The sequence below is a fragment of the Pseudophryne corroboree genome (genome assembly GCF_028390025.1).
Source record: "Pseudophryne corroboree isolate aPseCor3 chromosome 3 unlocalized genomic scaffold, aPseCor3.hap2 SUPER_3_unloc_57, whole genome shotgun sequence".
Classification (NCBI taxonomy): Eukaryota; Metazoa; Chordata; class Amphibia; order Anura; family Myobatrachidae; genus Pseudophryne; species Pseudophryne corroboree.
Genome location: NW_026967549.1, coordinates 556,702 through 579,528, shown reverse-complemented (window position 1 = coordinate 579,528; position 22,827 = coordinate 556,702).

Sequence of the window (22,827 nt, the reverse complement as noted above, 5' to 3'; positions counted from 1 at the left end):
GGTGACTGCTGGGAATGGAACATTATACAGTAACACCAGGGGACGTGTCTGGGTGATTACTGGAGAGGTGACTGCTGGGAATTGGGAATGGGGCATTATACAGTAACACCAGGGGACGTGTCAGAGTGATGACTGGAGAGGTGACTGCTGGGAATGGGACATTATACAGTAACACCAGGGGATGTGTCTGGGTGATGACTGGAGGGGTGACTGCTGGGAATGGGGCATTGTACAGTAACACCAGGGGACGTGTCTGGGTGATGACTGGAGAGGTGACTGCTGGGAATGGGACATTATACAGTAACACCAGGGGATGTGTCTGGGTGATGACTGGAGAGGTGACTGCCGGGAATGGGACATTATACAGTAACACCAGGGGATGTGTCTGGGTGATGACTGGAGAGGTGACTGCTGGGAATGGGATATTATACAGTAACACCAGGGGATGTGTCTGGGTGATGACTGGAGAGGTGACTGCTGGGAATGGGGCATTATACAGTAACACCAGCGGATGTGTCTGGGTGATGACTAGAGAGGTGACTGCTGGGAATGGGGCATTATAAAGTAACACCAGGGGACATGTCTGGGTGATGACTGGAGAGGTGACTGCAGGGAATGGGGCATTATACAGTAACACCGGGGGATGTGTCTGGGTGATGACTGGAGAGGTGACTGCTGGGAATGGGACATTATACAGTAACACCAGGGGATGTGTCTGGGTGATGACTGGAGAGGTGACTGCTGGGAATGGGACATTATACAGTAACACCTTGGGATGTGTCTGGGTGATGACTGGAGAGGTGACTGCTGGGAATGGGACATTATACAGTAACACCAGGGTATGTGTCTGGGTGATGACTGGAGATGTTACTGCTGGGAATGGGGCATTATACAGTAACACCAGGGGATGTGTCTGGGTGATGACTGGAGAGGTGACTGCTGGGAATGGGACATTATACAGTAACACCAGGGGATGTCTGGGTGATGGCTTTAGAGGTGACTGCTAGGAATGGGACATTATACAGTAACACCGGGGGATGTGTCTGGGTGATGACTGGAGAGGTGACTGCTGGGAATGGGGCATTATACAGTTACACCGGGGGACGTGTCTGGGTGATGACTGGAGAGGTGACTGCTGGGATTGGGACATTATACAGTAACACCAGGGGATGTCTGGGTGATGACTGGAGAGGTGACTGCTAGGAATGGGACATTATACAGTAACACCGGGGGATGTGTCTGGGTGATGACTGGAGAGGTGACTGCTGGGAATGGGGCATTATACAGTAACACCGGGGGACGTGTCTGGGTGATGACTGGAGAGGTGACTGCTGGGAATGGGACATTATACAGTAACACCAGGGGATGTCTGGGTGATGACTGGAGAGGTGACTGCTAGGAATGGGACATTATACAGTAACACCGGGGGATGTGTCTGGGTGATGACTGGAGAGGTGACTGCTGGGATTGGGACATTATACAGTAACACCAGGGGATGTCTGGGTGATGACTGGAGAGGTGACTGCTAGGAATGGGACATTATACAGTAACACCGGGGGATGTGTCTGGGTGATGACTGGAGAGGTGACTGCTGGGAATGGGGCATTATACAGTAACACCGGGGGACGTGTCTGGGTGATGACTGGAGAGGTGACTGCTGGGAATGGGGCATTATACAGTAACACCGGGGGATGTGTCTGGGTGATGACTGGAGAGGTAACTGCTGGGAATGGGACATTATACAGTAACACCGGGGGATGTGTCTGGGTGATGACTGGAGAGGTGACTGCTGGGAATGGGACATTATACAGTAACACCAGGGGATGTGTCTGGGTGATGACTGGAGAGGTGACTGCTGGGAATGGGACATCATACAGTAACACCAGGGGACGTGTCTGGGTGATGACTGGAGAGGTGACTGCTGGGATTGGGACATTATACAGTAACACCAGGGGATGTGTCTGGGTGATGACTGGAGAGGTGACTGCTGGGAATGGGACATTATACAGTAACACCAGGGGATGTCTGGGTGATGACTGGAGAGGTGACTGCTAGGAATGGGACATTATACAGTAACACCGGGGGATGTGTCTGGGTGATGACTGGAGAGGTGACTGCTGGGATTGGGACATTATACAGTAACACCAGGGGATGTCTGGGTGATGACTGGAGAGGTGACTGCTAGGAATGGGACATTATACAGTAACACCGGGGGATGTGTCTGGGTGATGACTGGAGAGGTGACTGCTGGGAATGGGGCATTATACAGTAACACCGGGGGACGTGTCTGGGTGATGACTGGAGAGGTGACTGCTGGGAATGGGGCATTATACAGTAACACCGGGGGATGTGTCTGGGTGATGACTGGAGAGGTAACTGCTGGGAATGGGACATTATACAGTAACACCGGGGGATGTGTCTGGGTGATGACTGGAGAGGTGACTGCTGGGAATGGGACATTATACAGTAACACCAGGGGATGTGTCTGGGTGATGACTGGAGAGGTGACTGCTGGGAATGGGACATCATACAGTAACACCAGGGGACGTGTCTGGGTGATGACTGGAGAGGTGACTGCTGGGATTGGGACATTATACAGTAACACCAGGGGATCTCTGGGTGATGACTGGAGAGGTGACTGCTAGGAATGGGACATTATACAGTAACACCGGGGGATGTGTCTGGGTGATGACTGGAGAGGTGACTGCTGGGAATGGGGCATTATACAGTAACACCGGGGGACGTGTCTGGGTGATGACTGGAGAGGTGACTGCTGGGAATGGGGCATTATACAGTAACACCGGGGGATGTCTGGGTGATGACTGGAGAGGTGACTGCTAGGAATGGGACATTATACAGTAACACCGGGGGATGTGTCTGGGTGATGACTGGAGAGGTGACTGCTGGGAATGGGACATTATACAGTAACACCAGGGGATGTGTCTGGGTGATGACTGGAGAGGTGACTGCTGGGATTGGGACATTATACAGTAACACCAGGGGATGTGTCTGGGTGATGACTGGAGAGGTGACTGCTGGGAATGGGGCATTATTCAGTAACACCGGGGGGATGTGTCTGGGTGATGACTGGAGAGGTGACTGCTGGGAATGGGACATTATACAGTAACACTAGGGGATGTGTCTGGGTGATGACTGGAGAGGTGACTGCTGGGATTGGGACATTATACATTAACACCGGGGGATGTGTCTGGGTGATGACTGGAGAGGTAACTGCTGGGAATGGGACATTATACAGTAACACCGGGGGATGTGTCTGGGTGATGACTGGAGAGGTGACTGCTGGGAATGGGACATTATACAGTAACACCAGGGAACGTGTCTGGGTGATTACTGGAGAGGTGACTGCTGGGAATCGGGCATTATACTGTAACACCAGGGGATGTGTCTGGGTGATGACTGGAGAGGTGACTGCTGGGAGTGGGGCATTATACAGTAACACCAGGGGATGTGTCTGGGTGATGACTGGAGAGGTGACTGCTGGGAATGGGACATTATACAGTAACACCAGGGGATGTGTCTGGGTGATGACTGGAGAGGTGACTGCTGGGATAGGGACATTATACAGTAACACCAGGGGATGTGTCTGGGTGATGACTGGAGAGGTGACTGCTGGGAATGGAACATTATACAGTAACACCGGGGGATGTGTCTGGGTGATGACTGGAGAGGTGACTGCTGGGAATGGGACATTATACAGTAACACCAGGGGAACGTGTCTGGGTGATTACTGGAGAGGTGACTGCTGGGAATCGGGCATTATACTGTAACACCAGGGGAATGTATCTGGGTGATGACTGGAGAGGTGACTGCTGGGAGTGGGGCATTATACAGTAACACCAGGGGACGTGTCTGGCTGATGTCTGGAGAGGTGACTGCTGGGAATGGGGAATTATACAGTAACACCAGGGGATGTATCTGGATGATGACTGGAGAGGTGACTGCTGGGAACGGGACATGATACAGTAACACCAGGGGACGTGTCTGGGTGCTGACTGGAGAGGTGACTGCTGGGAATGGGACATTATACAGTAACACCAGGGGACGTGTCTGGTTGATGACTGGAGAGGTGACTGCTGGGAATGGGACATTATACAGTAACACCAGGGGACGTGTCTGGGTGATGACTGGAGAGGTGACTGCAGGGAATGGGGCATTATACAGTAACACCAAGGGATGTGTCTGGGTGATGACTGGAGAGGTGACTGCTGGGAATGGGACATTATACAGTAACACCAGGGGACGTGTCTGGGTGATGACTGTATCACTGTATGTGTCAGGTTCCTATAAGGTGTCAGGATGTCACTGTCTATGTCTCAATGCAGGAGGGGAGTATATAGAGGAACACAGGGGTCTGTACAAGGACGTGATGATGGAGAATCACCGGCCCCTCACATCACTGGGTAAGAGGAGACTCATGTATTGTACAGGGGAGAGCAGGTATGGGGGCCCCTATATAGACACATCATCTGGTAATCACATATATATACACTGTACTCAATCACTGTGTGTCTCCTACAGATGTATCCAGTAACTGAGATACCCCAGAGAGATGTCCCCGTCTTCTGTATTCCCAGGATTGTACAGAGGAGAATCACAGGATCCCACAGGAGGATCAGGTAGGTGGGATTTAGGGTCTCCCCAATATACCAAAGTGACTGTCACTATATGATCTCTAGATGAGCTGTGTGTATTATACACTGATATTATACTGTTTCACCTCAGTTTAATCTGACTGTATGCAAATGTCATTATAGTGTTTCTATGACGTCCTAAGTGGATGCTGGGGACTCTGTCAGGACCATGGGGATTAGCGGCTCCGCAGGAGACAGGGCACAAAAGTAAAAGCTTTAGGACTAGGTGGTGTGCACTGGCTCCTCCCCCTATGACCCTCCTCCAAGCCTCAGTTAGATTTTTGTGCCCGGCCGAGAAGGGTGCAATCTAGGTGGCTCTCCTGAGCTGCTTAGAGTAAAAGTTTATTTTATTTTTTTTATTTTCAGTGAGTCCTGCTGGCAACTGGCTCACTGCATCGAGGGACTAAGGGGAGAAGAAGCGAACTCACCTGCGTGCAGAGTGGATTGGGCTTCTTGGCTACTGGACATTAGCTCCAGAGGGACGATCACAGGCCCAGCCATGGATGGGTCCCGGAGCCGCGCCGCCGGCCCCCTTACAGATGCTGAAGACAGAAAAGGTCCAGAAATCGGCGGCAGAAGACGTCCATGTCTTCATAAAGGTAGCGCACAGCACTGCAGCTGTGCGCCATTGCTCTCAGCACACTTCACACCGCGGTCACTGAGGGTGCAGGGCGCTGGGGGGGGGGGGGGGGCGCCCTGAGCAGCAATGAAAACGCGAAAAATGGCAAAAAATACATCAAATATAGCCCCTGGGCTATATGGATGTCTTTAACCCCTGCCAGGTTTCCTAGAAAAAGCGGGAGAAAAGGCCGCCGAGAAGGGGGCGGAGCCTATCTCCTCAGCACACAAGCGCCATTTTTCCACACAGCTCCGCTGGTAGGAAGGCTCCCAGACTCTCCCCTGCACTCCTGCACTACAGAAACAGGGTAAAAAAGAGAGGGGGGGGCACTAATTAAAAAAAAAACTTATTTGGCTAGATATAGATATATTGCAGTTATAAGGGATAGACACTTATTTATAAGGTTGTCCCTATACATATATAGCGCTTTGGTGTGTGCTGGCAAACTCTCCCTCTGTCTCCCCAAAGGGCTAGTGGGGTCCTGTCCTCTATCAGAGCATTCCCTGTGTGTGTGCTGTGTGTCGGTACGCGTGTGTCGACATGTATGAGGAGGAAAATGGTGTGGAGGCGGAGCAATTGCCTGTATTAGTGATGTCACCTCCTAGGGAGTCGACACCTGACTGGATGGTCTTATTTAAGGAATTACGTGATAGTGTCAGCACTTTACAGAAAACTGTTGACGACATGAGACAGCCGGCAAATCAGTTAGTGCCTGTCCAGGCGTCTCAAACACCGTCAGGGGTTCTAAAGCGCCCATTACCTCAGTCGGTCGACACAGACACGGACACTGACTCCAGTGTCGACGGTGAAGAAACAAACGTATTTTCCAGTAGGGCCACACGTTACATGATCACGGCAATGAAGGAGGCTTTGCATATTTCTGATACTACAAGTACCACAAAAAAGGGTATTATGTGGGGTGTGAAAAAACTACCCGTAGTTTTTCCTGAATCAGAAGAATTAAATGAAGTGTGTGATGATGCGTGGGTTTCCCCCGATAAAAAATTGCTGATATCTAAGAAATTATTGGCATTATACCCTTTCCCACCAGAAGTTAGGGCGCGTTGGGAAACACCCCCTAGGGTGGATAAGGCAATCACACGCTTATCAAAACAAGTGGCGTTACCGTCTCCTGATACGGCCGCCCTCAAGGAGCCAGCTGATAGGAAGCTGGAAAATGTCCTAAAAAGTATATACACACATACTGGTATTATACTGCGACCAGCGATTGCCTCAGCCTGGATGTGCAGCGCGGGGGTGGCTTGGTCGGATTCCCTGACTGAAAATATTGATACCCTTGACAGGGACAGTATTTTATTGAGTATAGAGCGTTTAAAAGATGCGTTTCTATATATGCGTGATGCACAGCGGGATATTTGCACTCTGGCATCAAGAGTAAGTGCGATGTCCATTTCTGCCAGAAGATGTTTATGGACACGACAGTGGTCAGGTGATGCGGATTCCAAACGGCACATGGAAGTATTGCCGTATAAAGGGGAGGAGTTATTTGGGGTCGGTCTTTCGGACCTGGTGGCCACAGCAACAGCTGGAAATTCCACCTTTTTACCCCAACTCACCTCTCAGCAGAAAAAGACACCGTCTTTTCAGCCTCAGTCCTTTCGTCCCCATAAGGGCAAGCGGGCAAAAGGGCAGTCATATCTGGCCCGGGGTAGAGGAAAGGGAAAAAGACTGCAGCAGACAGCCTCTTCCCAGGAACAGAAGCCCTCTACCGCTTCTGCCAAGTCCTCAGCATGACGCTGGGGCCTTACAAGCGGACTCAGGTGCGGTGGGGGGTCGTCTCAAGAGTTTCAGCGCGCAGTGGGCTCACTCGCAAGTGGACCCCTGGATCCTACAGGTAGTATCCCAGGGGTACAGATTGGAATTCGAGACGTCTCCCCCTCGCAGGTTCCTGAAGTCTGCTTTACCAACGTCTCCCTCCGACAGGGTGGCAGTATTGGAAGCAATTCACAAGCTGTATTCCCAGCAGGTGATAATCAAAGTACCCCTCCTACAACAGGGAAAGGGGTATTATTCCACACTATTTGTGGTACCGAAGCCAGACGACTCGGTGAGACCTATTCTAAATCTGAAATCTTTGAACACTTACATACAAAGGTTCAAATTCAAGATGGAGTCACTCAGAGCAGTGATAGCGAACCTGGAAGAAGGGGACTATATGGTGTCCCTGGACATCAAGGATGCTTACCTCCATGTCCCAATTTGCCCTTCTCACCAAGGGTACCTCAGGTTCGTAGTACAGAACTGTCACTATCAGTTTCAAACACTGCCGTTTGGATTGTCCACGGCACCCCGGGTCTTTACCAAGGTAATGGCCAAAATGATGATTCTTCTTTGAAGAAAAGGCGTCTTAATTATCCCTTACTTGGACGATCTCCTGATAAGGGCAAAGTCCAGGGAACAGTTGGAGGTCGGAGTAGCACTATCTCGGATACTGCTACAACAGCACGGGTGGATTCTAAATATTCAGAAATCGCAGCTGATCCCAATGACACGTCTGCTGTTCCTGGGGATGGTTCTGGACACAGTCCAGAAAAAGGTGTTTCTCCCGGAGGAGAAAGCCAGGGAGTTATCCGAGCTAGTCAGGAACCTCCTAAAACCAGGAAAAGTGTCAGTGCATTATTGCACAAGGGTCCTGGGAAAAATGGTGGCTTCCTACGAAGCGATTCCATTCGGCAGATTTCACGCAAGAACTTTTCAGTGGGATCTGCTGGACAAATGGTCCGGATCGCATCTTCAGATGCATCAGCGGATAACCCTGTCTCCAAAGACAAGGGTGTCTCTTCTGTGGTGGCTGCAGAGTGCTCATCTACTAGAGGGCCGCAGATTCGGCATTCAGGACTGGGTCCTGGTGACCACGGATGCCAGCCTGAGGGGCTGGGGAGCAGTCACACAGGGAAGAAATTTCCAGGGAGTGTGGTCAAGTCTGGAGACTTCACTTCACATAAACATACTGGAGTTAAGGGCAATTTACAATGCTCTAAGCCTAGCAAGACCTCTGCTTCAAGGTCAACCGGTGCTGATCCAGTCGGACAACATCACGGCAGTCGCCCACGTAAACAGACAGGGCGGCACAAGAAGCAGGAGGGCAATGGCAGAAGCTGCAAGGATTCTCTGCTGGGCAGAAAATCATGTGATAGCACTGTCAGCAGTGTTCATTCCGGGAGTGGACAACTGGGAAGCAGACTTCCTCAGCAGGCACGATCTCCACCCGGGAGAGTGGGGACTTCATCCGGAAGTCTTCCACATGATTGTGAACCGTTGGGAAAGACCAAAGGTGGACATGATGGCGTCCCGCCTCAACAAAAAACTGGACAGGTATTGCGCCAGGTCAAGGGACCCTCAGGCAATAGCTGTGGACGCTCTGGTAACACCGTGGGTGTACCAGTCAGTGTATGTGTTCCCTCCTCTGCCTCTCATACCAAAGGTACTGAGGATTATCAGACGGAGTGGAGTAAGAACTATACTTGTGGCTCCGGATTGGCCAAGAAGGACTTGGTTCCCGGAACTTCAAGAGATGCTCACAGAGGACCCATGGCCTCTTCCGCTAAGAAGGGACTTGCTTCAGCAAGGACCCTGTATGTTCCAAGACTTACCGCGGCTACGTTTGACGGCATGGCGGTTGAACGCCGGATCCTAAGGGAAAAAAGGCATTCTGGAAGAGGTCATCCCTACCCTGGTCAGAGCCAGGAAGGAGGTGACCGCACAACATTATCACCGCATTTGGCGAAAATATGTGGCGTGGTGTGAGGCCAGGAAGGCCCCCACGGAGGAATTTCAACTCGGTCGATTCCTGCATTTCCTGCAAACAGGAGTGTCTATGGGCCTCAAATTGGGGTCCATTAAGGTTCAAATTTCGGCCCTGTCGATTTTCTTCCAGAAAGAATTGGCTTCACTTCCTGAAGTCCAGACATTCGTCAAGGGAGTACTGCATATACAACCCCCTTTTGTGCCTCCAGTGGCACCGTGGGATCTCAACGTAGTTCTGGGATTCCTCAAATCACATTGGTTTGAACCGCTCAAATCTGTGGATTTGAAATATCTCACATGGAAGGTGACCATGCTGTTGGCCCTGGCCTCGGCCAGGCGAGTGTCAGAATTGGCGGCTTTGTCTCACAAAAGCCCATATCTGATTTTCCATTCGGACAGGGCAGAACTGCGGACTCGTCCCCAGTTTCTCCCTAAGGTGGTGTCAGCGTTTCACCTGACCAACCTATTGTGGTGCCTGCGGCTACTAGGGACTTGGAGGACTCCAAGTTGCTAGACATTGTCAGGGCCCTGAAAATATATGTTTCCAGAACGGCTGGAGTCAGGAAAACTGACTCGCTGTTTATCCTGTATGCACCCAACAAGCTGGGTGCTCCTGCTTCTAAGCAGACGATTGCGCGTTGGATTTGTAGTACAATTCAGCTTGCACATTCTGTGGCAGGCCTGCCACAGCCAAAATCTGTAAATGCCCATTCCACAAAGAAGGTGGGCTCATCTTGGGCGGCTGCCCGAGGGGTCTCGGCTTTACAACTTTGCCGAGCTGCTACTTGGTCAGGGGCAAACACGTTTGCAAAATTCTACAAATTTGATACCCTGGCTGAGGAGGACCTGGAGTTCTCTCATTCGGTGCTGCAGAGTCATCCGCACTCTCCCGCCCGTTTGGGAGCTTTGGTATAATCCCCATGGTCCTGACGGAGTCCCCAGCATCCACTTAGGACGTCAGAGAAAATAAGAATTTACTTACCGATAATTCTATTTCTCGTAGTCCGTAGTGGATGCTGGGCGCCCATCCCAAGTGCGGATTGTCTGCAATACTTGTACATAGTTATTGTTACATAAATCGGGTTATTATTGTTGTGAGCCATCTTTTCAGAGGCTCCTCTGTTATCATGCTGTTAACTGGGTTCAGATCACAGGTTGTACAGTGTGTTTGGTGTGGCTGGTATGAGTCTTACCCGGGATTCAAAATCCTTCCTTATTGTGTACGCTCGTCCGGGCACAGTATCCTAACTGAGGCTTGGAGGAGGGTCATAGGGGGAAGAGCCAGTGCACACCACCTAGTCCTAAAGCTTTTACTTTTGTGCCCTGTCTCCTAAGGAGCCGCTAATCCCCATGGTCCTGACGGAGTCCCCAGCATCCACTACGGACTACGAGAAATAGAATTATCGGTAAGTAAATTCTTATTTTTTTGTTTTTTAGGTGCAACGTCTGTCTGATATTAAAACAGAAGATATAAAGGGAGAGGAAGAGACGTATGTGACTGATATAAAGGCAGAAGATATAGAGGGAGAAGAAGAGACGTATGTGACTGATATAAAGGCAGAAGATATAGAGGGAGAAGAAGAGACGTATGTGACTGATATAAAGGCAGAAGATATAGAGGGAGAAGAAGAGACGTATGTGACTGATATAAAGGCAGAAGATATAGCGGGAGAAGAAGAGACGTATGTGACTGATATAAAGGCAGAAGATATAGAGGGAGAAGAAGAGACGTATATAACTGATATGAAGGCAGAAGATACAGAGGGAGAAGAAGAGACATATGTGACTGATATAAAGGCAGAAGATATAGAGGGAGAAGAAGAGACGTATGTGACTGATATAAAGGCAGAAGATATAGAGGGAGAAGAAGAGACGTATGTGACTGATATAAAGGCAGAAGATATAGAGGGAGAAGAAGATACGTATGTGACTGATATGAAGGCAGAAGATATAGCGGGAGAAGAAGAGACGTATGTGACTGATATAAAGGCAGAAGATATAGAGGGAGAAGAAGAGACGTATATAACTGATATGAAGGCAGAAGATATAGAGGGAGAAGAAGAGACGTATGTGACTGATATAAAGGCAGAAGATACAGAGGGAGAAGAAGAGACGTATGTGACTGATATAAAGGCAGAAGATATAGAGGGAGAAGAAGAGACGTATGTGACTGATATAAAGGCAGAATATACAGAGGGAGAAGAAGAGACGTATTTGAGGGGTGATCAGCAGTGTAAGGAGGAGGAGATCCCTACAGATATCAGCACAGGTGAGTAATAAACATTTATTACAGAAGTCACATATTCTCATTGCTCAGTCACTACAGCAATCTCTTATCCTACACCCTCCTCCGCCATCAGCCCTGTTCTCAGTTGGGTGTTTATAACACAAGGCTATCCATGACAAACATCACATGTATAGAGTTATTACACACAACACTATAATGTTATTAAAAGTAACAAGCAGAAGATTATTATTAGTGATTATATATAAATGTGTATATATGTATGTATATAATATAATTAGTATTGCTTTTTGTGGAATATGAAATATTTCCTGCTATACAGTAGACCTGAGCTCACCAAATACAATGTGTATAAAATTAAATTTGATTCTAGAACTTCAAGTAAAACAGGTTAAAAGCTTATCACAAGTACATATCTGTATAATCATAAGACAAGCGTTTTGCACTTGTTGTCACCCTTGCATGGGCGGGCTTGTTCTTATGCACTCCAATTCACTCTAAATCCAAATTACATGTCACCAACGCGTTTCATCAATAGTGATTTCTTCAGGGGTGTTTTCTGTTAAAGGCTTTAGCCTTAAATATCAGTTGTGTAGACTTGAAATAATTGTGTAACCTTCAGACGGTAATTGTGGACTTGTTCATGATGAACACATTCCTAATTACTTGTGAATAATAGTTCCTGCTCTGTGCAGTTCTGGGGTTATGACTTTAGGGAATGTAATGGTCAGATCCAATATTGCTCAATCTAAGGTCTCCCAGTAGCCTTCCTACATACATAAATGTGTCTTGCACTCACTATTGTAACTAACAATAATAAACAGTGGAGTTTTAGTTCATGTATTGCTCAGTGCATTTAAGCCTGCAGTGCCCGACAAGGGATCCCACTATACTGCAGGTCCTACTCTATTGCCTAAAATAATTACCATACAAACAGCTATCGCATTAGTGTTAAATTTTAGGTTTGCTCTCAGCGGCGGGAACAGTGGCTGAAAGGCTTGGATTGGTTTTCAGAGCACCAGTCTGCTGTGCCACCACATCTCACGTGGCCCTCCAATTCACCAGATCTGGGACAGTTTGGCTGGGTCCGGCATTGTACTGTTGGTGCAGGTCCTGATGCGTTTGGAACGATTGGTGGTTGCTAGGGGCCCTCAATGCCTGTGCACCCGATTTGTCATGATCTACTTCGCCCACTGTTCCGCCGCTTAGATTCTTTTTTTTTCCAATAATAGTTTTTTATTAATTTCCAAGTACAGAGAAGAAAAATCAAATAAATGTTCACGATCAAAGGTCAAAAAATGAATTCAGCTTTGAGCTAGTTACAGTAGGTACAATCCTATAACCTAGCTCTGAGTCCAGAGACTCAGTTCTCTAATCGTGTTCATTAATTCTCACAACTATCAATCGTAACTTTAACCTTAAGAATAGTAGAATAGAGAGAGCAGTAGAAAGGGGAAGACAGAACAAGACATCGACACATGAGGGTAAGTTAAAGGGAGGCGAGTATGTGTATCAGGGGGGCACCTTACTCCAATATTGTAACATAGAGATAAGTGGATAGTTAGTTAGGGGGGCCTCTGCACCACTAGGTATCATCCGGTTGTGAAGGGTGTAGTATTGCCGTATCAATGGGATCACTAAAAATTGTGGAGTGACCTTTTCTCTCCCGGAGTTCACCCCATTTAAACCATCTCATATAAATAGAAGAGGGGGAAGAATAATATAGACATCCCGCTGTTTCAAACAAAAAATGCTTATGGGTATTATTAATAACCGTCTGAATGTGGGGTATGGACTGTGATTTCCACAGTTGGCCTATTGCCGCTTTAGCTGATATTAAGACATGTCCTACGATATATCTGTCACAGCTCAGGAAGGTGTGAGAAGGGTAGTGAAATAGGGCCAACATTGGATCCAATGGCACTGTCGTTCCCACTAGTTCCCCCAAGAGCGAGAATACTTCCGTCCACAGAGGCCTCAGGACTGGACAGTCCCAAAAAATATGTAGAATGGAGCCCTCTCCACCACATTTTCTCCAGCATAACTGGGAAGTTGAGGGCCAGATTTGGTGATGCCTCTGCGGGGTGAAGTACGCCCTATTGCATAATTTATAGAACATTTCTGAGTGCTGGAGACATTTAGATATTTTAAAGCACAGTGATGAAATTGTATCCCACTCTTCTTCTCGAAGTACCATAGAGAGATCTCTCTCCCACTTCAACTGCGCAGGCAATTTCCCTTTTTTATTCAAAAGGACAATATACTGGTACCACCTGGATATCCCACCCCTATGACCGGGTGATGACAATCTGGCGAGCATAATGGCCGGTAGGGGAAGTGGGTCTCCAATCTCGTTTACATACGATTGGAGCCAATGGCGTACCTGTAGGTACTTAAAAAAATCATGTTTTGAAATCCCAAACCGTGACTGAAGCTGGGAGAAAAAAAAAGGTCTTTCAGTCTCACAACTCCAGCGTCGATCCAGGTGTCCAAAATAAGATCAGGGATATTACAAGCGACCGTTCTGATAGAGAGGTCTGCTGCAGGTAGTTTTATAGTTGGGTCAGATGCCACCATGGAGTGCCATATCTTCAGTGTATTTCTAATCGCGTCACCAGGGCCTGACCATTTCGGAACACTCTGTGTAGGTAATAGAAATAGGTCTGTTATATTAATCGGTCCTAAGAAGGCTTTTTCGATAACAACCCATGGTTTGGGGGAATGAACGACAAACCAATCTCGGGCTTGGCTGAGAAAGCATGCAGAGTGATATGCATCTAGGTTGGGGTAAGCTACCCCACCAAAGCTCTTGGGTAATGAAAGAACCTGCCTAGAGATCCGCGGTTTTGCTCCTTTCCAAATAAAGTGTGATAACATTTTATTAGCCTTAACACTAAGAGCTTTAGGGAAATGGCGGGGGATGGCCCGGAATAGGTAGAGGAGTTTCGGAGGTAGTACCATTTTGGTTGCAGAGACCCGCCCCAGCCAGGAGATTTCATGTAGGGACCACTCTTTAATCAATTTGTCGATGGCGCTAAATAAAGGTGTGTAGTTACAATCGTAAAGGTCCTTATCAAGCGATAGATGTATACCTAAGTATTTAATAGATCTCACCTGCCAAGCATATCTGTATCTATCCTTGAGTAAGGCCAGGATATGTGGCTGAATATGAAGTGGTAGGGCTTCCGTTTTGGAAGTATTCAATTTATAGAATGACACTCTGGAGTACCTATCTAATATGGCATGGAGTCCTATAAGGGAGGATTCGGGGTTTGTCAGGCAAACTAGTATATCATCTGCGAACAGACTAATTTTATGACTCAGTCCCCCTATCTCAGGGCCCGAGACTTCTGTGTCAGTCCTAATAGTCTCAGCCAGGGGCTCAATAGCCAAAGCGAAAATTAGGGGGGATAATGGGCACCCTTGTCTTGTGCCGTTTAGAATTTCGAAACCCCTGGAGAGACACCCATTAACATATACCTTGGCGGAGGGGGTAGAATATAAAGCAAAGATGGAATCTAGAAATCTTCCCTGAAATCCAAACTTACCCATAACTGATCTTAGGTACCCCCAGTGTAGCCTATCAAACGCCTTTTCTGCGTCTAATGATAGGACCAGGAGGGGCGTTCTATTAACATTACAATATTCAATGACGTTATAAGCTCTCCGGGTATTGTCCGGGGCCTGCCTGCCCGGGACGAAGCCAACCTGGTCAGCAGCTATAAGAGTAGGCAGTAAGGGGCACAGACGGTTAGCAATTAATTTAGCGAAAAGTTTGACGTCTGTATTCAACAAAGCTATCGGTCTGTAATTTTGAACGGATGTGGGAGATTTCCCCGGTTTAGGGATAGCCACTATCCTTGCTTCAAGCATCTCTTTCGGGAACCTCCCCGCTTCTGATGCCTCGTTAAAGACAGCCAATAACACTGGAGTCAAGTCTGCTTTGTAAGTTTTGTAGAAATTAGATGAAAAACCGTCTGGGCCCGGTGCCTTATCTCGTGGAAGACCATCAATAGCCGCCTCAAGTTCAGACATCGTCCAGGGGGAGCCAAGGGACAGGCAGGTCTCGGAGCTCAGTGTCGGCTGGAATAAAAATTTTTGAAATGACTGAATTTCAGCCTCAATGGGTTGGGTGGTATCAGGGTCTGACTGTAAGTTATAGAGTCGGGAGTAATACTCTGCAAAAGTATCTGCTATTCTATATGGATCAAAGACTCTTGAACCCGTGGGAGAATAAACAAAGTGGATTCTGGCCTTAGCTCGCCTACCTCTCAATTTCCTCGCCAAAAGACGCCCTGCCTTATTTCCAAATACATAGAATCTCTGATTTAGTCGAGCGAGGTTTCGTTGTACCTCCCGCAGAGAAAAAGTGTTCACCCTTTCCCTTGCGGTCAGCAAAAGCTTAAAGGCAGTTTTATTAAGTGGGTCAGCTTTATGTGCTATTTCTAGTTTGGCAACTTCGCTCTCGGCTTCAGCTCGTTCGGCAATTTGAGAACGTTTCAGTCGTGAAGCGGCCTGAATGGCAGCCCCCCGCATAACAGCCTTACAAGAGCACCAATTATTAAAGACTGAAGTGTCTTCAGGTTTGTTAGTTTCTAAGAATACCCTTAAGGTTTGTTGCAAGGCTAGTGAAGCTTCTAGATTGCCCAACAGGAAGTTTCCTAGTCTCCAAGGACTCGGGATAACTCTACGTGCCTCGAGCTTCCACACGACCTTAATCGGAGAGTGGTCCGACCATGTCATCGGTAGTATTAATTTTCATAATAGTCGGTAGTGACCCACTGTCTGTTAGTACAAGATCAATTCTAGAGTATGAGGAGTGGACATGTGAATAAAAGGAGTAATCCCTAACCGTAGGATGTTTAGTTCTCCACGCATCGTAAAGTTCGTATTCTCCTAGTAGTTGTCTAAGTCCAAGGGTATTAATCGGGGAAGTTCTGGATTTAGCTAAGGGACTTCTGGTGGGGAGAGATCTATCTACAGTGGGGTCTACAACTAGATTAAAGTCCCCCAATAACATGACTGCACCTTTAGCGTGCTTCTGTATCAGGGAGAATAGATTCCTACAGAAGGAGAGTTGACCAGAGTTGGGTGCATAGCAGGAGGCCAGGGTGACAACAGAATCTTCCAGCTTTCCGATTAATATTAAATACCTTCCCTCGGGGTCTACAATTTGGGATTCCAGAGTAAATTGGCAATTATTAGATATTAGTATAGCGACTCCATCTTTTTTTACGGGGCTATTGGCCATGTAACAGGTAGGGAAGTGATTATCATAGAATCTAGGGGGGTCTAATTTCCTAAAGTGGATTTCCTGAATAGCGACCACATTCGCCTTCATTTTATAGAAGGAGGATAAGGCCAGTTTACGTTTCTGTGGGGAGTTCAATCCCTTAACGTTCAATGATACCAAGTTAACCATAATAAACTAACCAGGAGGCGAAGCATTCGCTGAAACCAAGAAATGTGATCAATAGGTACAATTCCCTGAACATATGTGTAAGGAGGAAAGAGTCCTGGGGGGGGGGGGGGGGGGAGACACAAGAGGAGACATACTAAGGAGGACAAAGAGAGAAAGGAGAAAAATAAAGTACACAAAATAAGGATAGTCAACTTCGTGTAGAGACGAAGTCATAGTAAGGCGCCAAAACATACAGCGCCTCACCAAGCAAATTTGGGAGGTTAGTGGCCAACCTACCCGCAATCAAGTAATCATAGTATTAGTAAATTGTAAATAGTAAATACAATCGCACATGGCATATAAACGGGGTATCATTAGGAATGGAATAATGGGTTAATTAGTAATGAGTCCCAGGGTCCCGGAACTGGCCCAGAGCAATACTGTAAATACAACAATAATAATAATAATGATAAGAGGGCTCAGCGAAGAGTATACACCCAGTCCGGGAGCCCGTGGAACCATCCCGCCCTTTGAGGAGAAACAAAAGAGAAGGGAAAAAAAAGAAACCCCAACAACTCAACAACCCTGCCATATATTATTCTAATGGATAAAGAGCATGTAATAACCAGGCATGCAACTTGTAATAAGCTCTAAGGTCAGTACAATCATACTGAAACAACGCTAGTCTTATAGATGGATATCAATGGCAGGGAAAACATTGCAGTGATAAGGGCCTACTTCCCAACCGTCGACCAGTCCGGCTGAAGTCGGCGGTCAGGAGAGTCGGGCCCCTGGTCTCCAGCTATATTCCATTTGTGGAGGAGTCTCATGCCGTCGTCGACCGAAGACACTACTATCGTGGATCCTTCTCTAGCAATCAATAGACGCGTGGGGAAACCCCACCTATATACGATTCCAGCTTTCCTAAGGGCCACGGTGACAGGCTGAAAGGATCGTCTCCTGGTGAGGGTGTAGTGTGATAAGTCTCCGAAAAGCTGAATCCGGCCCATAGCACTCGCCGTATCTGAGGTAGGTCTGGCTGCTTTAAGTAAGGATTCCTTGATATGAAAGAAGTGGACTCTCATCAGAACATCTCTTGACGCTCCTTCAGGAGCACTGCGGGCATTCGGGACCCTGTGGATACGGTCCAATATCAAGTCCGCCGATGTAGCGGAGGGTAGCAGCTTCTTGAATATTTCGATTGTATAGTCATGCAGGCTACTATTAGATACGGATTCTGGTACCCCTCGGAGCTTGAGATTATTTCTGCGGGAGCGGTCTTCCAGGTCCGCTACTTTGTCCCGCAGAGCCGCCACCTCCCCTTCAAGAGTATCATGGGAATCGATCAAGGTATTATGCGAGCCTACCACCTCCCCCATCTTAGTTTCCAAGTGTCCGGTCCTCTCACCCAGCTCCTCAACGGACCGCTGGCAAGACTGCAGCATAGTGCGAAATTCGGACGCCACCTCATCCTTAAACTGGTGTAGCAATAGCTTCATGGTGCCCACCGTTAAGGCTTCGCTATCTTCAAGGCGAGGAGAGGGGGGGGGGGATCCTGGGATGAAGATAGTGCCATCATGGGCGATGAAGTTGTGGGCGGGAGATCCGACCCGGAGGCAGAAGATCCAGGACCCTGAGATTTATTTCGATATGGGGAAGGTTTGAAAAATGCAACTTGAGAGATTGATTTGGAGGCTTTATTCTTTCTTGGAGCCATCATGTATTACTTTGAGGGAATGGGAGGGTTCCAGTATAAAGGAGAATTCTGTCTAAGGTCTAGGACGGCAGGTATCCTCTTACGCCATGTGCAAGATTACATCAGCTAAAATGATTGCGGGAGGTGACGCTGAGGATTCATTGAAGAGGGGTCTACATCCTGTATGTGCCGCAGCGTGCACCCCAACAACAACAGGGAGCCGACGATGTCACCTTTTCGTCAAATAGTGCCCCTGTGCTTTTAGGTGAGGGAGATGCTGTGACTGAGCTATATATGAGCTACCACCAGGGGGCCTCGGAGTACCTAGTAGTGGACGAGGGCCAGGTAATGACAATATAATGCTGGATAGACTTATAAGGTAAGAGGTGTTAAATGCACCATATAAGCCAGCTCCCAGTGCACACACCGCACAGAGCCCCTCAGGCTGCCACTGCACGGGGCTAGTGAGAATCTGCTGGTGAGAATCTGCAGGGAGTCCACAGCCAGCGCTGGTCTTGCCTCCTCCAAGATGGCCGCTGCTCCTCAGCTCGAACGGGCCTCTCCCTCCTCCGCTGCCTCCCGTGATCCGTCAGCCCTAATGGGGGCTCTATATAGTTTCCCCAGCCCTCGGTCAGGTGCCAAGGGTGGTGTGCCTGCCTTCAGCGGGGGTCGCCCGGGCGCTCTCAGCCTCTGCTGTTCTCCTCCCGCCTCTCCCAAGATGGCCGCCGCCACCGGATCCTCCACGAGCAGGGCCGCGGCTCGTCCCAGCGGCCAGCTCGAAGCTCCTGGGGCTCGCTTCTCACCGCCGCTGCCACTGGTAAGGCTTCTCAGGCAGGGAGAACTTCCTTGTTGTCAGCTGTGTGGCGGCTGTATCGTCCTGGGCGCATCGAAGTCCGTTCGGCTGGTGCTTAAAAATTTAGGTCCCAGCTTCACCCCTGGTGGAGGCCGCAACCCGCAAGTGCAGGGGTAACCCGCCCTCCGGCTCCGCAGCTCTCCTCCTTGTGCTGTAGGGGTCTTGTGGGTGCACTGTGGGCCAAACCCTGGGTGCGTAGGCACCTAAAAAAGGCTTTAAAAGCTGAGTTACAGCAGGAGCTCATGCACTATGCATCCACTCCTGAGTCCCGCTAGGCCACGCCCCCTCCGCCGCTTAGATTCTTGGTGTCCATGCTTCTTCCACTGTAGATGGATACTACTCACTGTCTACAAGGGATCACCAACAAACAAATGCCGGTCTCGGACAAAACCAGTGGCTCCCTTTTGCCAGTTGCATCACGTGCAGGACCCATGGTTCCATCTGAAAAAGAAACCTGAAGAAAATATCAAAGAATCAATAGCTGGTGCCCTCCAAACCAGGCTGCATCAGTTGGTGCAACGTAATGTAGAATCCATACAAGGCGGCACTCAGAATAAATAGACCAGGCAGATTTAGTGTACCAACGTTTCAATGCTCTATTCGCGGCATTTCCATCAGGGAGCAGAACACAAGAGACATACAACCACTCTCCTAATATACCTGGTGGAACCGTCCATGTCGCCATCCGTTGCGCACTCCAGCGCATCAAAGTGACGTCATCTAACACGCTACGTCCGGGGACACGGAGAGAACCCCGTCCACGTGACCTATAGAAACCAATGAGGACAAAAGTATCAAGTAACCTGCCAACAAAACAGTGTAACAACACCAATCAAATTCTTTCCTCTTAAATATATATATCTATCTCTGCCAGGGTCCACAGGTTATCCAAAGGATAACATTGGGATATGATGACGTGATAGCAGATTTGCAAAAAACGGTCAAAGCATTCGGCCTCCCAGCATGCAACGGGCCTGTCCATATATCCCCACCTCCTGACTCAGGCAAATCAGTTCTTTGGTGCGGCAGGAGCCGGACCTTGGTCAGAGGGCTGCTGTTTTTTAGCAGCCATACGTTTTCTGATTTTATTTTATTGTATTACTGTTTTGTTTTTTTTGAGTGATCTTTCTATAAAGCATCTTATACGCACCTTAGAGTCGCTCCAACATCTCCCCACCGGGTCGCGACAACGCTTACCCACGTGTACAGTGAGGCAGGCACAGATTCTGGTGAACCTTCATGGGCTACTTTGCACAGACATTATCCAATGTAGCTGAGCAGTTTATACCAGTGATAGGTTTCCCTATTAACCCTTACATGCAACATTCATTCTAAGGTTTATACACCTAGGAAATTGTCAGCCTCTCAAAAAAGCAGGCTGAAAGGCTGGTGGTAAGTAAATCACATAGACATGATACAACATCTTCACAGTCTACACATGTTTTAGATGAGGATTCGTTGGAGGATGAGGACTCATTGCACTTCGGAAGGTCTCAGCTCAGTAGACATACCTGAGCTATTTAGTGCTACGTAAGCCATTCTATCCTCAGAAGAGGCAGCAGAGCCTGTGTTAAAAACTAAGGCAACTGTGTTTAAACATCCCAAAACAGCTGATGGAAATTTTTGGTTACGCCCAGTAGGAAGTTAGAATTCCAAGAAATGGAATTCCAATTATCTTCGTCCAGCTGGGGAATGTTTAAAAAAAAAGGGAGGTGGCTCCCAAAGTAGATTCGCAGGTCTTAGATTGGTGCGAAAATCTACATTACTTTTATTTTTAACATCAATAAATGATGTCATGGGGGGTGTGGCCTGACTGGAAAGGCAGCAGGAAGCAGGATAAAGGAACTCCTGCTTATATAGGTCCTTTCTGCCATTTACAGCTGTCCTACGGGCTCTTTCGGGCCCTTTCTTGCCCCTCTGTGTGTTTTGTACGTTGCCGAGCCATTCATTTGGCTTTTGCAGGTTGCGGCGTACTCCCGGATCCGAAGCCGCGGACTGAAGTTGTGCAGTGATCCCACCACGGACTGTACCTCAGCGAGGTAGCACTGCTACTCACCGAGGGCTGTGCCCCCTGTCCACTCTTGTGCCTAGCCGTGCTGTTGGAGTCGTGTGGAGAGGCTGACTGGGGATCATCTGTAACCGCGGCTGGAGACATGGAGTGGAGCTGCTCTCCCGGCATCTGATGCGGCGCATACTATGGGGATTGGTGGTCTCAGCAGGGACGCGTCAAGGTTAGTCAGCTCACCCGCTCGCAGCCTGCCTTCTACTTTCCGGCCGTTGAAGCCCTGAGTTGTGGCAATGGGGAATACACGGATCGCTTGCCTGTCATCACTCCAGCAGTGTCCCGGCATCTCCCCCTCTCCTCCTAACCCATGGTGCTACGGGGGAATCTGGTGGAGCTGTGAATTATAGAGGACATACATGTGGGATTCCTTTGCAGCCAGATACGCTACCCTGTGCCACTGCATCCTAGTACCCTCTCCTCTCCTGCCTTATTACTGACCTGGTTCACCCGCCATAGCTGGCCAGTTTTTTTCTGATTTGGGCTTCCCTGCCAGAAGTGGCCATCTTGAAAACTGGCAATATAGCCACATGCTCTCCTGAAACCAGCCGCTTCTCTGGGAGCTACAGACACTGACAGCCCATGATCAGTGCCCTTCACTACAGCCTCAGTGATTTCCTGCAAGGACTTCTGCTGCTGCGGCCCTACCTGGGCAGTAAGTGGTCGCCTGAACTGCTTTAATTATTATTATTGCCTGGCCTCCACTCCTGCTCTGTCGACTCCCTCTGGTGGCAGACTGTGCTGACTACATCCTCCGTACTGTTTGACTGCTGGGGTTTTTTTTCCCTCCTGCTCCCCTCAATCCCCGTAATATCCAATTAGCGCTCTTGGGGCTACAGTATAGCTACGGCGTAACAGTCCATGTGTCCAGGACAGTAGCAGGCTCCAGTTGCTGGCTCCTATAAATTACTTTACCGCTCAAGGATGGCATCTTCTTGCTATTACCCATAAACAACTGACCTCACAATGTTTCTGTAACCGATGGCCACTGGGGGTCTATGCTCACTGATGTCTCCCTATTTCCACAGTTCAATACTTCTGCTATGTCGCTACTGGCCTCCTGACCTTGTTCTCTAATCTCCGTAATGTTATGCTGAAGAATGGGCAGAACTGGAAGATCATCTCATAAGAAAGCTAAACCTCGTCCTTAACAGGAAACCTCTCAAACTGACTTGAGACCTTTTCTTCTTCCTAATCAACTAACATTGAGCCCCAGTCCTGATCATTCAGAATCTTCTCTCATCCCGTCTCCAAGTCCTTCTATGATGGTTTAAACCCATGGCAAGCCAGGTGGGCTCCCTTCTTCTCTCGGTTCTCCTTCAAAGTCTTTAACCGCCCAGGAACCTTAAATTGAAGAGCAGATGCACTTTCTCGTTCTTTTCAAATGGATGATTCACTCAACTCCTCTGAGAAACAATTTATTGTGAATCCGGCTTCATTTGCTTCAACTCGTACTGTTCCTCTACCTTCTCCGAGGAGAACTTTTGTAGCACCAAAATTTTGCAGGAAATTGCTTACGTGGGCTCACCCT